This window comes from Sinohyriopsis cumingii, chromosome 19 (genome assembly GCF_028554795.1).
Source record: "Sinohyriopsis cumingii isolate HCF-2022 chromosome 19, ASM2855479v2, whole genome shotgun sequence".
In the NCBI taxonomy this organism is placed as follows: Eukaryota; Metazoa; Mollusca; class Bivalvia; order Unionida; family Unionidae; genus Sinohyriopsis; species Sinohyriopsis cumingii.
Window position 1 is genome coordinate 18,967,019 of NC_142979.1, and position 14,108 is coordinate 18,981,126.

At 36.3% G+C, this 14,108-nt stretch overlaps 1 protein-coding gene across 2 annotated transcripts in view; it reads left to right on the forward strand.

Moving 5' to 3' along the window:
* The window catches only part of LOC149775224 (protein ANKUB1-like), a 74,690-nt gene that overhangs the window by 14,866 nt on the left and 45,716 nt on the right, over positions 1-14,108 (forward strand). The window contains exon 1 of one of the 2 annotated variants that reach the window (XM_089943743.1): positions 4,353-4,787. The exons of the other annotated variant lie outside the window; for it this stretch is intronic. The gene's annotated coding sequence lies outside the window, so the exon portion shown is untranslated. Of the gene's footprint in view, positions 1-4,352; positions 4,788-14,108 lie in introns of those variants that run through there. 2 annotated transcript variants of the gene reach the window in all.

Sequence of the window (14,108 nt, forward strand, 5' to 3'; positions counted from 1 at the left end):
ACGCATTTCTTGAGGGTGCACTTTCAAGGTGTAGCGTGGAGCTAGGGCATCTTGCAATTTTTGCATCTCAGGAATGCCACAGGGTGTGTCTTTGGACAGTCCGGCTTGTTGTAACAGGAGTTCTGCTTCGTTTCGTTGTTTGGCTCGATCGCATCGTTGAATAGTTTTCCAGGTTCTTTTCCATTCTACCGTGTCGTTCTTGTTGGCATAGGTTCGTCCCACCACGATGGCACGGGCTAAACACATCTGGTCTTGAGGGTTGTTAATTCGGACGAGACTCTTTTTGGTGTTGCGAAGGTCGTCCACCAATAACATCTTTTTGCATCCAGTTCCTTGAGGAGGAGAGACGTGGGCCATTTTCAGTGTGGCTTTACCATCGGTGATGTCAAACTGGTCATTAGATTGTTGCACCTGTTGTATCTTGTCCATGACTTTGGAAGGGGTCAGTTCTGCGGGTCTGCTAAACTCGATCCAAACAGGGGATTTCAAACCGTCGTGATCTATGGATAGTGTCAAGCGATCGTCTTCTTTGGCTTGACATTGTCGCTTGAGTGCGGTGAGCAAAGAATCCCACATCTCGGTGATGAACCCTTCTGCTTTCTCCAAGGGTACGTCGGCCTTGAAATCTTTAAACTTCACCGTGTAGGTGTAAGCCGTGGTTCTAAATTTTCTAGAGGAGCGCTTTTCCGTCTCTCGAATGGAATAGTACTTTTCAGGGTTGACTAAGGGTGGTGAACTTGGTTTAGAGGGTTCGGATTCTGGTTCACTCATGTCCTCTTCAAAATCACTGGCATGAATTTGTGCCAAGATTTCAGCCCTGGTACGAGGCGATAGATCACGTTTCTGCCTCTTACTTTCTTCTTCTTCTTCTTTCTTCTCGAATGAATGGGATCGTTTCATCTTGAGTGCAAAACGTCAAATGACTCAAGTTTAAACACCATAGACTAATTTATAGTCTTGGCAAACCAGCGTATATAAAAAGGGTGTGTGTCTTGTCCTTTCACTATTCATTTCACTCTCAAGCCGAGCACAACGATGGAAGAGACTACCCAGATGGAACGTTTCGTCAGAGCTTTGCGAGGGGTCATTAGAAAATTCTCTTCAGACCAGCCGACGGACTACTCTCCTTCCTTTCGAGATAAAAGTCAAGATACTTGCTATATCTGTCAGAAGAAAGGGCATTGGTCTTCAGAGTGTCCAGACCGTCAAAAAAAAAAAAAAACAGGGGCTAAAAAAGACAAAAGTCAAGATACCTGTTATTATTGTAAAGAAAAAGGACATTGGTCTCCAGATTGCCCAAAAAAGAAACAAGAGGAGTCAGAAGAAAAGAAGGATTCTTCAGAAGAAGAGAGGGATTCTTCGGAAGAAGAGAGGGATTCTTCAGAGGAAGAAGAGGAAGAAAGAAGACAATTCTATTTAAAAGAGGAAAAGAAACAGGAGAAGAAAAGAAGAAGGGAAGAAAATGAGGAAAAAACGGTGAAGAAATTGAAAAAACAGAGAGACTAAATAAGGAGAAAGAAGAAGTGTAAGAACTTTTTAAAGTGTTCTGTGGTGAATTGTGAATTAGATTGTAAAAAATGGATAAAAGAATACATGAATGATATAAGGTAAGTGTCTTTGAGTTTTGATTTTAAAATAAGAAGCTACACTCAAGCACTCATACACAGACACGTACTATAAGGGTAAAATGGGTGGGGTTTATTTTTGAGTTATTGGCAAATTGAAATTGTATTTCTTTTCGAGAAATGTGGGTGGCCCTGAAAAGGGCCTTTTTTCTTTATGGTGTAGGAGTGAGTTTAACCAATCAACTTTAACTGCCTTAAGCCTTTGCCACGGCCAAGGCCTACTTCTGATGATTGGGTTGAAATCACTAAGGGTGGTACGACAGGCTTAGTCACAGGGTTGGCGTGTTTAGCTCGGGAAGGTCGTATTCTCTTCGGTCGTGATAAAGAAGTCTGATACATTTGTTTCAGACTTCTTAACTCCGCTAAAATGTCCAACAGTACCGTAGCCGTTTGATTTTCACCCTCTTGTTTCTTTGCTGCTACTTCTTCTTGCTGTTGTTGCTGTTGTTTTTTTCTTACCTCTTCTTGTTGCTGTTGCTGTTGCTGTAGGAGAAAAGCTTGTTCCGCTTCCTTTTGTCGTTGCATAAATTTCTCCAGTTCTTCTTTCTGTCTCTGTCTAAAATTCTCCACTTGCGGTAATGAAGAAGGTAACGAAGGTTCCGGAACAAATTCTTGCGAGGTAAGAAAATCCACAAAATCCCAATGTACCTCTTCTGAAAGTAAGTCCGGGTTCCCTTGGGCAGTCTCCCCTGCTGGTGCACCCCAATGGATCGTTTTCTGAGTTTCCGTCATGTTGAATCACTGTCGCATAGATTGACTGCACACAAGCGCTAACGAATCTATATAGACCACGTGACGTCACAGACTGCTCTCTTCGGATTGGATGCGAGCTGACTGAATTTTGTAACGCGTGTTCGGATTGGTGAATGAATTCAATCCGTTTCAATCCTTCCTGTACCTATAAATAAGCGCAGTTCGCTGCATTGATTCACTTGTTCTCGTCGCTTCAAGATGTGGACCGATGTGCAATCTTCTACGCTTGTGTCTTCCATGATGTTTAGGACGGACATGCTCATGTATGTCCGATCCAAGTGGACCGTTGTCCACAGGACAAACACCAGCCTGTGGATACGTAGGATCTACGTTGAAAGACAAGGATGCCTGAAAAGAGTGCTGATTTACGGACCAACAGTGAGACGTAGCCTAAGGACAAGAAGAAGACCAATGCGGTACCATTTATGTTAATGAATACATTAACATAAACCCAAAGGCCCTTTTCAGGGCCAGCCATATTTCTCGAAAAGAGATAGCCTTTCCATTGCCTACCCCTTTTTTAAATTTAAATTTAAATTTAAATTTAAAAAAAAAAATCCCAAAAGCCCGAACTCTATTCCCCATGTTAATTTCCCCTTGTCGCTAGACAGACCCACACTATAGTTCCATGTTAAATTCCCCTTGTCGCTAGAGTGACCCACGATTTATTCCCATGTTAATTTCCCTTGTCGCTAATCTGACCCACGATTTTTCGCCATGTTAAATTTCCATTGTCGCTAATCTGACCCAGAGGTCTCTGTAATGCTAATTCCCATTGTCGCTAATCTATCCCCATTTACTACTCCCATATGCTCGACATGGTATAGCAAATAATGAGTTAGAAGGGCCGTTAAACCAACTAACCATCCAACCAACTATAAAACACATTTGAAGCAAAGGAAGAAACTGTTGCCGAGTGTTGTCACCCATTTTAACATTCCACAATACCCAACTTATGCATTAAAAATGTTTTCTATTGCAATGTTTTTAAAATTAGGATAATATATTTGTAGTGTACTAAGTGCTTCAAGTACTGGGCTGAACCGGCTCAATTAAATGCACAAATTAATTTCTGGAATTTTGTTATTATTTGTTTTTATTATTTAAACTTTATAAATAATAATGATTAGTATATATAATGTACTTCAAATGCTGGGCTAAGCCAGTTCAATTAGATGCACAAATCAATTTCGGGAATTGTTTAGTTTTTTTATTTATTTTATTATTATTTTTTTTACCCTGGGGGAAAAAGTGTTACGGTCGATAACGAAAAACAGGGACGGGCGGCGAACCGGAAACACATGTATAATGTTTGGGGGTTGGGGGTTGGCCCTTTTATCCATTGACATATTTACTTTCTACACTTGATTTTCTTCAACTGTCCCATTGAACTTCTTTTTCACTCGTCAAAAGCATAAACCCTGCTTCTGAATAAATAGGATAAAAAGTTTTTTACGATCGATTTTTCTGGTCACGTGAGATAAAAAATATATGTATAAATACTTAATCATTAAAGTTGCACCTGTTGATTTAAATATGCAGAGTTGAAAATAAGTAACGGATTTGTGCACTTTTAATCCTGGATAGAATATCCAATACGCACTCCTATATCGTCTACGGCTACCCGCTGTGCCTTGATTTCTCGAAGAATGCCCCCCAAAAGTTCATGAATTTATAATAGTTAAGCAGCTTTACGCTTAATAATGAATGCACATTGCAATTACAGGGGTAACAAATACAGCGCGTGGTATAATATTTTCAGTCCGATTATGTTTGTGTAGAAGCGAAAACTAATAATTCTAAACGATGTGACTTCCGTGCATACTAATAGAACGCTTGTCCATTTTAAGTTATTAACATGCTGGGGTTTTAATGAGTCATTTAATATGCGTTAGGCAGAAACAATTATTTGATAAAAGAAACCATTAAATCAGCGAAGCTTACTGGTTATAAATACGCAAACGAGTTAATCGGTTCGCTACATCTCTACGGACACACTCTGATACTTGGATTACCTTTTCAATGATTGAGCCTCGTTGTCGATTTAGACACAATGCCTCTACCGTATTAAGTTGTATCATGAATCCAAATATTTTAACATGGAACGCGGTGATTAACTCGGGTTTCCCTATAGAAGAATGATGGATGGATTTTGTATTGGAAACAACTTAGACATCTCTAAATGCGACCTTGCTGTTGATTTTGATCGCAATGGAACAAAGAGGGTTCCAAAACAGTCAACGAGCCATTGACACTTCAAATATATTAACTTCAGATATATTAGTGGAAGCTCCAAGACGAGTTAATTAAAAATCGGCTGACACTCTAGTAGTTTGGGAGTATTCGTCGTGATCGTTCACACTCTCTAATTCATAGCTTCTTTGTTTTGGATTTTGTAAAAGAATACAGGTAAGTTACCTTTATTTTGAATTTTATTGATGTGATTTAGTTATATCTATATATCTGTTATGAATGTATTCAAATATACAAGGTAGACAAAGGTATGCTATATAGTGCTACCTTGACGTATATGTAGCTACATGTATTAAGACAGCGTCGTGTACAGTTTAAATATATACGTATCGAATATATTTTCACACAATTCTCTCTCTCTCTCTCTCTCTCTCTCTCTCTCTCTCTCTCTCTCTCTCACACACACACACACACACACACACACACACTTATTTCAGTTTTATTCTCCACTGGAGTCATAAAGCTGGTATGCAGGAACCTTCCTTTCATTACAACTGTTAAACAAGTTTGGTAATTTTAGTAATTGTAGAGACAAGAACCAAACCAAGCTTCTTCACAGTAGAGAACTGCAATGGTTGCAAAATGTAATACGTTGTAATCAGTGGATAGAGTGATTACAAGCAATATTGGGCGTTGGAAAAACGTAAACATAACACAGGGTTGAATTGTTTTCGCATTGTGATTTTTTTATTCATTCTTTAATGCGCTTTTTAAAAATAATATAAACCCTAGTATCCTTAACTTTGATCAAAAGTAAGGGTTTGTTACTATTTTGGGGCGGAAAGGATGGATAATTGTACCTTGTACCTACATACCTAAATACATACACACATACATACACAAACACACATACATACATACATACATACATACATACATACATACATACATACATACATAGGTCTAGAAGAGGATTCTTGTACGGTACGATTGAAAAACGTACCCATTACGTTCGGTTTATTCCAGTAATTATACGAATAAGTAATTGGATACTTCTAGCTTGTCGTGCGTGTAATCTAATGTAATTATACGATTAAGTAATTGGATACTTCCAGTTTGTCATGCGTATAATCTAATGTAATTATAGGCATGAATTTTGTAATTATAGCTGTTTGCTGTCAAAGTATCTGATTTCAGTTCATATGAATTATTTTTAAAAAAAACAGCTCACATCTCCTAAGTCCCAATAAATTGCAATTAGTAACAAGTCATATATCTGTGTCTTTATTATACAGTTGATTTCACCTCGCTTATTATACATGGCATGTGTTTCAAAGATATATATATATATATATATATATATATATATATATATATATATATATATATATATATATATATATATATATATATATATATATATATATATATATATATATATATATTATGGATAAACAACATCACACCCGTTACCAGTGATCGTAAGATTTCATGAAAGAAATTTGAATGTTGAACTTCATTTGGCTGTACATCTTAAAAAACATCTAAGGTGAATGACTCCTTTAATTGTTGTATATATATGCATTAATTCCTTCAGAAAATGAAGAACTGTACGGGGGTTAAGAAGCCATATTCTCAGTCTTGCAATAAATACATGCTTACAATATACATATATGTAGATATATGTAGATATTTTGGAGAGAGAGAGAGAGAGAGTAAGAGTAAAACGTGGTATATTTATATTACTTAAAAGTCAATTGTACTTTTATATCGTGCAAATTGAGCTTAGAATAATTATAAGATGGACCATAAACAGTGACCAGAGGTCATCCTGGACGAATCAAAGGCGTGATTCATAGCGTAATGGAATTACCTAAGTGAGGTTTATAGAAGTCACTTCTCTAAATTTGTATCCCGTCTATTAAGTATCCATGACATATATTTTCAAGTTTCATAAAGGATGTTTATACATTTTTGGAAGTTTTGCGAGAGGGACGAACGTTTATCAAATCTCATGTTTTAGGTAAACCATTTACTTTGCAATAAAATTTGTTCCAAAACTCTATGTTTTTGATTGTTATTGTTGTTGTTGATTGTTGTTGCTGTTGTTGATTGTTGTTGTTTTCATTGAGCACGGAGATTAGGATTTGGAATACGTGGACAATTATTCAAAATCCAAAAAAGCAAAGACTTCTAGAAAGAGGCATTTTCATTGCACTCAAACTAAATGATTTAATGTTATGGAGGATTTCTATTAAAAAAAATGAGCAGAAAGTGTCTACTGTAATAACAATTTAGAATAGAAAATTATTAGTTGCTATAGTCGGAACTGTAACTGATGACGTTTTTGACTTTATTTCTGACTGAGTATATTAGGAAAAATGTTCCTCTGCGATCATGCAACTCGGGAATATTTAAATCAAGGCATCATTTTTTATTTGGGAGGGGATTATAAATTTGTGCATTTCTTCTTTAATAGAGATTATTTTTGAAAAAACTATTAACAACCCTTATCATTTTGTTAAAGATGTTTAATATGGAATGCACAGATGTGACTAATACAAATATTTTCATTTTCGAATTATAGATAATTGGTTGATACAGTTTTTGCTACATACAGACTCTAAACAGTGACTGCATATTTCTTGTAATTTCTCCTTTAAAAAATTGTCTCATCAGAATATAAAATACCAGTAACATCAGCGATGCCTTTCTGGTACCTTCTTTTTACATCGATGTAAGGGGCTTCGACCTTTATTACATCATTAAACCAAAGAGGTCCAATACGTAAGTCAGCATAATTATTTTACCTATGTGTTTCACAAACGTTTTGCCAAGTTAGTTATAAAAACGTCGTTCCAAAATTTGGCTCAAAGCATACAAAAGATGTTGTCGATAAAGTAGACCCCAACCTGTGAAAATCTTTTTAAGTCTGGGTGTTTAGTGTTAGTGTCTTTCTGCACAATATTTCTTATCTAGAATAAGTTTTTGGGGGATTAATACAAGTTGTTTTTTAATGTATCATTGTAATACACTTTCTTGATTCTCTTTACAAACATGACTCCTTTTGATTTTATTAAGTGATCCATTCCGCAAGTATCAGAAAGAGAAGAAAACAACGCATTGTTTGCATTTACAATATTATCAGGTGAATATATTTAATGATACTAATAATTTTTTTATACTGTACCGAGAAAAAAAACCAAGAACAAAATAATTTTCAACATGGTATAATCATTCGTTTGGATCAATATGTTAATATACTTCTTATTTCTGTTTTTATTTTATTTTATAGGAATAACGCTAGTTTCACGAGTTCCATAAGTTGGTAGAAAATATTACTCCCAATATAAACAAATTCTTGTTTTTCAATTAATATGTAATTCCCCATATAGCCAAAGATTGCTAATTTCCATACTTCCAATCTATGCTAATTTTATGTTATCTATATTTACCTGAAAGATGGAGAGTTTTGCAAATATCTCCAGTACTAGCCAGAAGTAAGGAAGCGTGTCTGCGTACAAAATTCGACATCTCCTACTTTAATTCCCTTTATCTTTGTTTTATTTTTACTCATAATTGAAAATATTTCTACGCAGAGAATAAATAAATATGGCGACAGATGCTCTCCTTGCATACACCCTCTACCTGTGTCAAACCAAGATGTTGATGCCCAGTGGCTATTACACCAGATTGAATTTTAGTATAAATACCCTTATCCATCTTATAACAGGTACACAATAATCTTATATTACATTCAATTATGAGATACTAATAGTGTCCTCGTTTGCTGCGTATTTTAACCTGATTGTAATAAAGAATTTGTCGCTAAAATACTTTTCCGATGAATTTCAAGGCTAGAAAATCGAATGCTTTTCAAGATCAATTAAGAGAAGAAGTCCGGAAATTAATTCCTCTTTCATAATGCAAATTAAGAGGTCATAAATGATTTTTATGTTTTCCACCAATAAACATGCCTGATGAAAAGAAAAACAGTTCGGACTTCATGTATACAGAACTGGCAAAACGTGTTTAAATCTCTTATCTATTTTTGGCTCAAGCAACAAGCTATGCTGAGGCAAGGTATTTTGCTTAAGTGCAATCGAAATAGAAATACGGTATTGAGGTTTGAACCTGAAACTCACCAGATACGAGTCGGACGTTTGACCTCCTGGGCAATCCCGCTTCTAATAAAAAGTAAAATAATTCTAATCGTGAAAAGAAAAACTAGATTTTTATGAGAGAATTATGATTATCGTTGTTCAAATATGAATAAAGACGATAACAAACCGAAACTATTCGAGCCCTTGATCTAATCTTGAAGAATTCAGAAGTTGACTGAATGTTTTTGTATTTAGACCGGGTTCTGCTCAGAGAAATCCGTCGTCGTTCGCATATAAGGGAAATGGGGCTGGGGGAAGGGATTAAAACGGACAGAAATACAGAGGAATCAAGCTACTAAAGGGTTCCACTTCTCTTGTAATACAGTCCAAATAATGTCAGCTCAAAGAAATGGAGTGGGGCAGGGGTGAGAAGTAAGAAGTTGCCAACAGACTGATTCAATCAGCTTCTGCCAACGATCTTAAATAGGATTTTATGAAATACTGTGCCACTTTATATCATTGTTATCATGTCTTGTCGTATTATCTTCCTTGCTTAACGATGCAGACAACGTCTCATCCTGTTACTTATCCTATCAATCCAAAGATTTTTCTGTGGAAGTAGTGTATTCATATTTTACTGCGATTGGGACAATTTCATTTTTAATAACGTGTACTGTGTATTATGTATCTGATCTACAGTAATTGCGGTAACCTCTGGGGAAAATATGCAACACGCTGCAAACCGTGATCTTTTCTTTCGCTTACTACCATTTCCTGTGAAGGATTCTGCCAATACGGACTTGAAAGTGCCATTGGAGATGAACCAACAACAGACCACCTGACTAAAATATATATAGTCATGAGGAGCTCCTATTTTAGTCATCATGAGGCGTGGGTTCTGGAATCTGGGAGAGGGGTAGTATTCGGTGATTTGTTATTCTTGGATTCAAAAGACGGTCGCATGTTCCTAAGTCTCTGCGTGTTTAAGGTTTTCCAAATCTGATGAGTGCATCCTCATTTAGAAACAAAGAACTCGGAAGCTATCTGATCAATGCAATCGATTTTTCCTAAGAAAACTTAGCAACTGAATACGTGATCCTGGTTAACTAAGTCAGCACGTGCAAAATGCCGCCTGACTCTTTCTACACCGGTTCAGATAGAAACCTCCTACCAAGGGATATGATTTCGAATGGTTTGTACATATTCAAAAGAATCATAGAACTTTTATCTATCCCTTGATCTCACAACCGGTGATGGTTGGTGGGACGTGGGGGTGGGGTAGAGGGAAACGGCGCTGGAACGATGATGATGTGCTTGATATTTCTTCATGAAGCAAGTTTTTAATTTATTTCATTTGTACCTCTTTTGATCGAATTAAATGATGGAACAGACGGACAGATGAGGAAGAAAATATTATGAAGGTCGCAAGAGTTCTGACATTTAGGCATCGTTGTAGAAAAAAAACAACCTAATTATAGGTGCCTAATAAAGCAACATTCTAACTGCCTGTGTTCAGTTAGGCTACATCATAATTACGGTGCTCAGTAAGGCAACATTATAAGTATGGGTGTTCAGTAAGGCAACATCATAACTACGTGTGTCCAGCAAGGCTACCTCCTTATTACGGGCGTTCAGTAAGGCAACATCCTACTTACGGATATTCATTAAGGCAACATCCTTATTACGGGTGCTCAGTAAGACAACATCATAAATACGGGTGTTCAGTTAGGCTACATCATAATTACGGGTGTTCAGTTAGGCCACACTATGAGCACACATGTTCAAACCATGTGTTCGCTAATGCAGGAACCCAAGCATAGATGTTCAATAGCGTCATACTCTAATCGTGTATGTTCAGCAAAGCAACGTCCTAATCACAGGTGATCAATAAGGCAACATCCTAATAATGGGTTTTCATCTTGGCAACACCCTAATAACATGTGTTCAGCAAGGCAACATTTTACTCATACTTCAACTGGGCAACATCTTAATCCCAGGTGTTCAAACAGACATCACTATGAGATGCTTAATAAGGCAACACCCTAATTACAGGTGATCAGTAAGCACCTGATTACAATTACTCAGGGAGGCAACATGTTAATCATTAGTATTCAATAAAGTAATACCGTAATAACAGGTGTTCAATAATGCATGAAAAGGCTTAACAAAACTTATCACATAATACGCTTTATCAAGCAGGTTCTTATCCATTATTGTCGCATACAGGATAATGAAGAAAAAAACGTTGATGTTGACCCTGTATAACAAGCTTCAATACTTATCTCTTTTTAAATCTACTAATGTTTTTGTTTTAAATGTATTTATTACGTATCAGAATAATCCAATGGCAAATTATTGGAATTGAAAAGGTAGTGTCAGTTGTCTGTTTGAAAGAAACACAGCCATGATTGAAAAAGTCATGAGCAACTGACTGGTTTTCAGGCTATTTTAGTGGTTTACTGGAGAATATTTATTGTAGGCTTCAGCAATCCAATGAATGCGCTGTCACCCATGAGCTTCAATTAAAATCACGAAAATTTGACTTGAACATTCATACTAAAAAACGTGCATGCAAGATTATTATTAGTGTATATTTCTGGTTCAATATTCTGAGATGTAAAGCATCTTCTTTCAGAAAGAAAAAAAACCAACATGGTAAAGCTAATTTGGACCAGTCTTACTAAGAGTACACACGTGTGAGAATCACGTCTCGTGTTACGAAATGACATCTTGTTTTGGTTTTTGTTTCAGGGCGTTTGGTGCAGATATGTAGTTAATGGATTAACATTATTGCAAACATATGGCATATGACTTCAAATTATAGAATATTTTTTTATTTAATTTCATGACGCACTAAATGTAAAACGACTTTGTAAAATATTGGAATTTATATAACTAACATATATGGTACTTAGGCCTTAGATTCTTAAACAAAAAAATACATACACTGAGAATATACATTCGGACAACTGTGTCACTCCCTGTGGCCATGAGGCAGCAGATACCAACAAACTACTCTCTTTGGGGAAAAAAGCACACTAATTCCTGTGATTTTCCCATTTTGCATCGCACCGGATGCGAGAGACCGACAACCATTCATTACAATTCAGCATGAAGTTTTCCAAACCTAATTCAGACTGGTCTGCCATATAGTAAAACTGACGTCATTACTAACTAGTCGTGAGACAAGAAATTGTGTGAATACCAGTCTACAATACTGGCTTTCTAATTCAGACCATGCACCTGTCAAAGAATGTACTCAAACCTGCAAAATAAAATATCTGCAAAGCTATTAAGATCCAGTGTCATTCAATTTTCAGGTCAAATTACTTTCAATTATTCGATATTACATCAAGATGTGAAAGCTTTAGCTTGGGAGAAATTATGGATTTTAATCAATTGAAGGTCTGATTAAAAGTTTCCGGCTTTTTCTAAACATTTTGATTGCTTTTTTTATAGTTTAAATACCGTGCCAGATTTTTACTACGACTTACGCAGCCGAGGTGGGTTAAAGCTCCTATAAACTGGAACTTGGAAAACAATATTTAAAAGAAACTCTTTCAGTATTTAACAAGTTAGATAGTTTGAACCGAGTCTTGAACATGGAATAACCCTACAGCATTTGAAACAACTTACGTTCTTGCATTTCTTTCTGGCCGAAACCTAATTCATCGGTGAACGTACACCTGAAATACCTTAAAGTCTTTTAGGTACGAGACAGATGATTTTCATTTGTATTTTACGGATATAGCCGAAATTCTTGTGCAAGGAGACAATATATTATTATATACGTATATACCAAATAATGGTACTACACTTTCAAAATACTACCAATTAACGAATTAAATTGTCTTTGCAAACCACTTCGTAAAATTTGTAAACCGAAACAAACTAAACTGGAAGAGGTCGCGATTTACAAAGGACGTCTAGAGAGCCGTTTACCAGAGACATTGAAGTACCATGGATGATTTCCTTGTCTGAACGGCTCTGAGTTCTTGGGAACGTTTGCCAGTTGCTTTGATTGCATTACACAAAAACTCACTGACAAAAATTGCCCCGATGCATTCAGCATGCCCGTAACGTCGGATGGTGAGATCGATTGGTTAAAATTTCATTGCTTTCTTTGGATTAGCATCCCCTTTTTATTATTTTCTAAGCCCACTAACATGTGCCAGACAAAGAGTAAATAATCAATGCGTTACTATCTATTGTTCCTATTTACCTTTTATAACAAATAGTGTCATATATGCTTGAACATTTTACGTAAAATGTTATGGAACACGTATTAGCTGCATACTATTTTTTTTAAAAACAGTCACATTGTAATTTTGGAGACTAACAGAGATCACTAATTTCCAATGTGCCGTCACTCGCTTTCCGTGTCACAAATGACTCAACTTACGTTACAAACTTTGCGTTAACTTCAATATTTGCAAATCTATATCCGCCTTCTTTTGTTCTTTTTAACAATTCTGTCCGACACTAACGCCTTTATTTCGACCCAAAACTGCCTACAATAGCAAGCTGGTGTAAGTTACGATATGCAATCTAACGTAACACATTTCTGAACTAGTAATACTCTTGGTCGATGAGAAAAAGAATCTTGTCTGTGAAAATCTAGACATGGTTCTATAAACGAAAACCAAAAATACTTGCCAAATGAACAGCTCACAAGACAATAAGGAGCACAAACCGGTTAGGCGCGACATCTAACATTTTCAAGCGATGTAAACGTTTACAAATTCAACACTAGTTTTTTGTATTTATTGCTTGTCTCTTTTTAATTGCCTTTGACAAAACTAAGTAAGAGTCGAGTAGAAATCTATTTAAAAATTAGTGTTGCACTGTTCGTTGTCATATTCAGTCCTAATTCGCAGGGACTTCGGGTGGCCGAGTTATCTAAGGCTCTCCGAGAGCATTTACAGACCACTCACACTTCAGCAGTATCTTACCATCGGTGGTTATTCTCTGGGTCTTTCCGGGTTCTTTCTGCACTAAATGTACTAGCCATCATGTATAGCCAATCTAAACCACACAAAAGTATAAAACCCGATTCGTCAGTTTATACGTTCCACTCATATGGCACCTATTTCCATAAGGCATTCTCTACAACAATGTTCTGGTCCCACTGGCTTCGTTATATAGACCACAATATGATCCATTACAAATGGTTTGTTTTATTCGCTTAGTCTGTAATCATGCTGACTTCAAAAAGCGCATAGTTTTATGCAAACTGAGGAAAAACCATTACAGTTCTAGAATTGTGGCGGGAAGAGCACCTAAACGGAATTTGCAGAAAAATGGAATAAATAACGTTTTACTATCATGTGTATATACCTCGTATATATAAATGAGTGTTAAAATTCCGCTACCTAACGAGTGAATCCTCGAGTCCTTACCTTCGAATTTGTTCCATCCTTTTAGAAGGATGAGT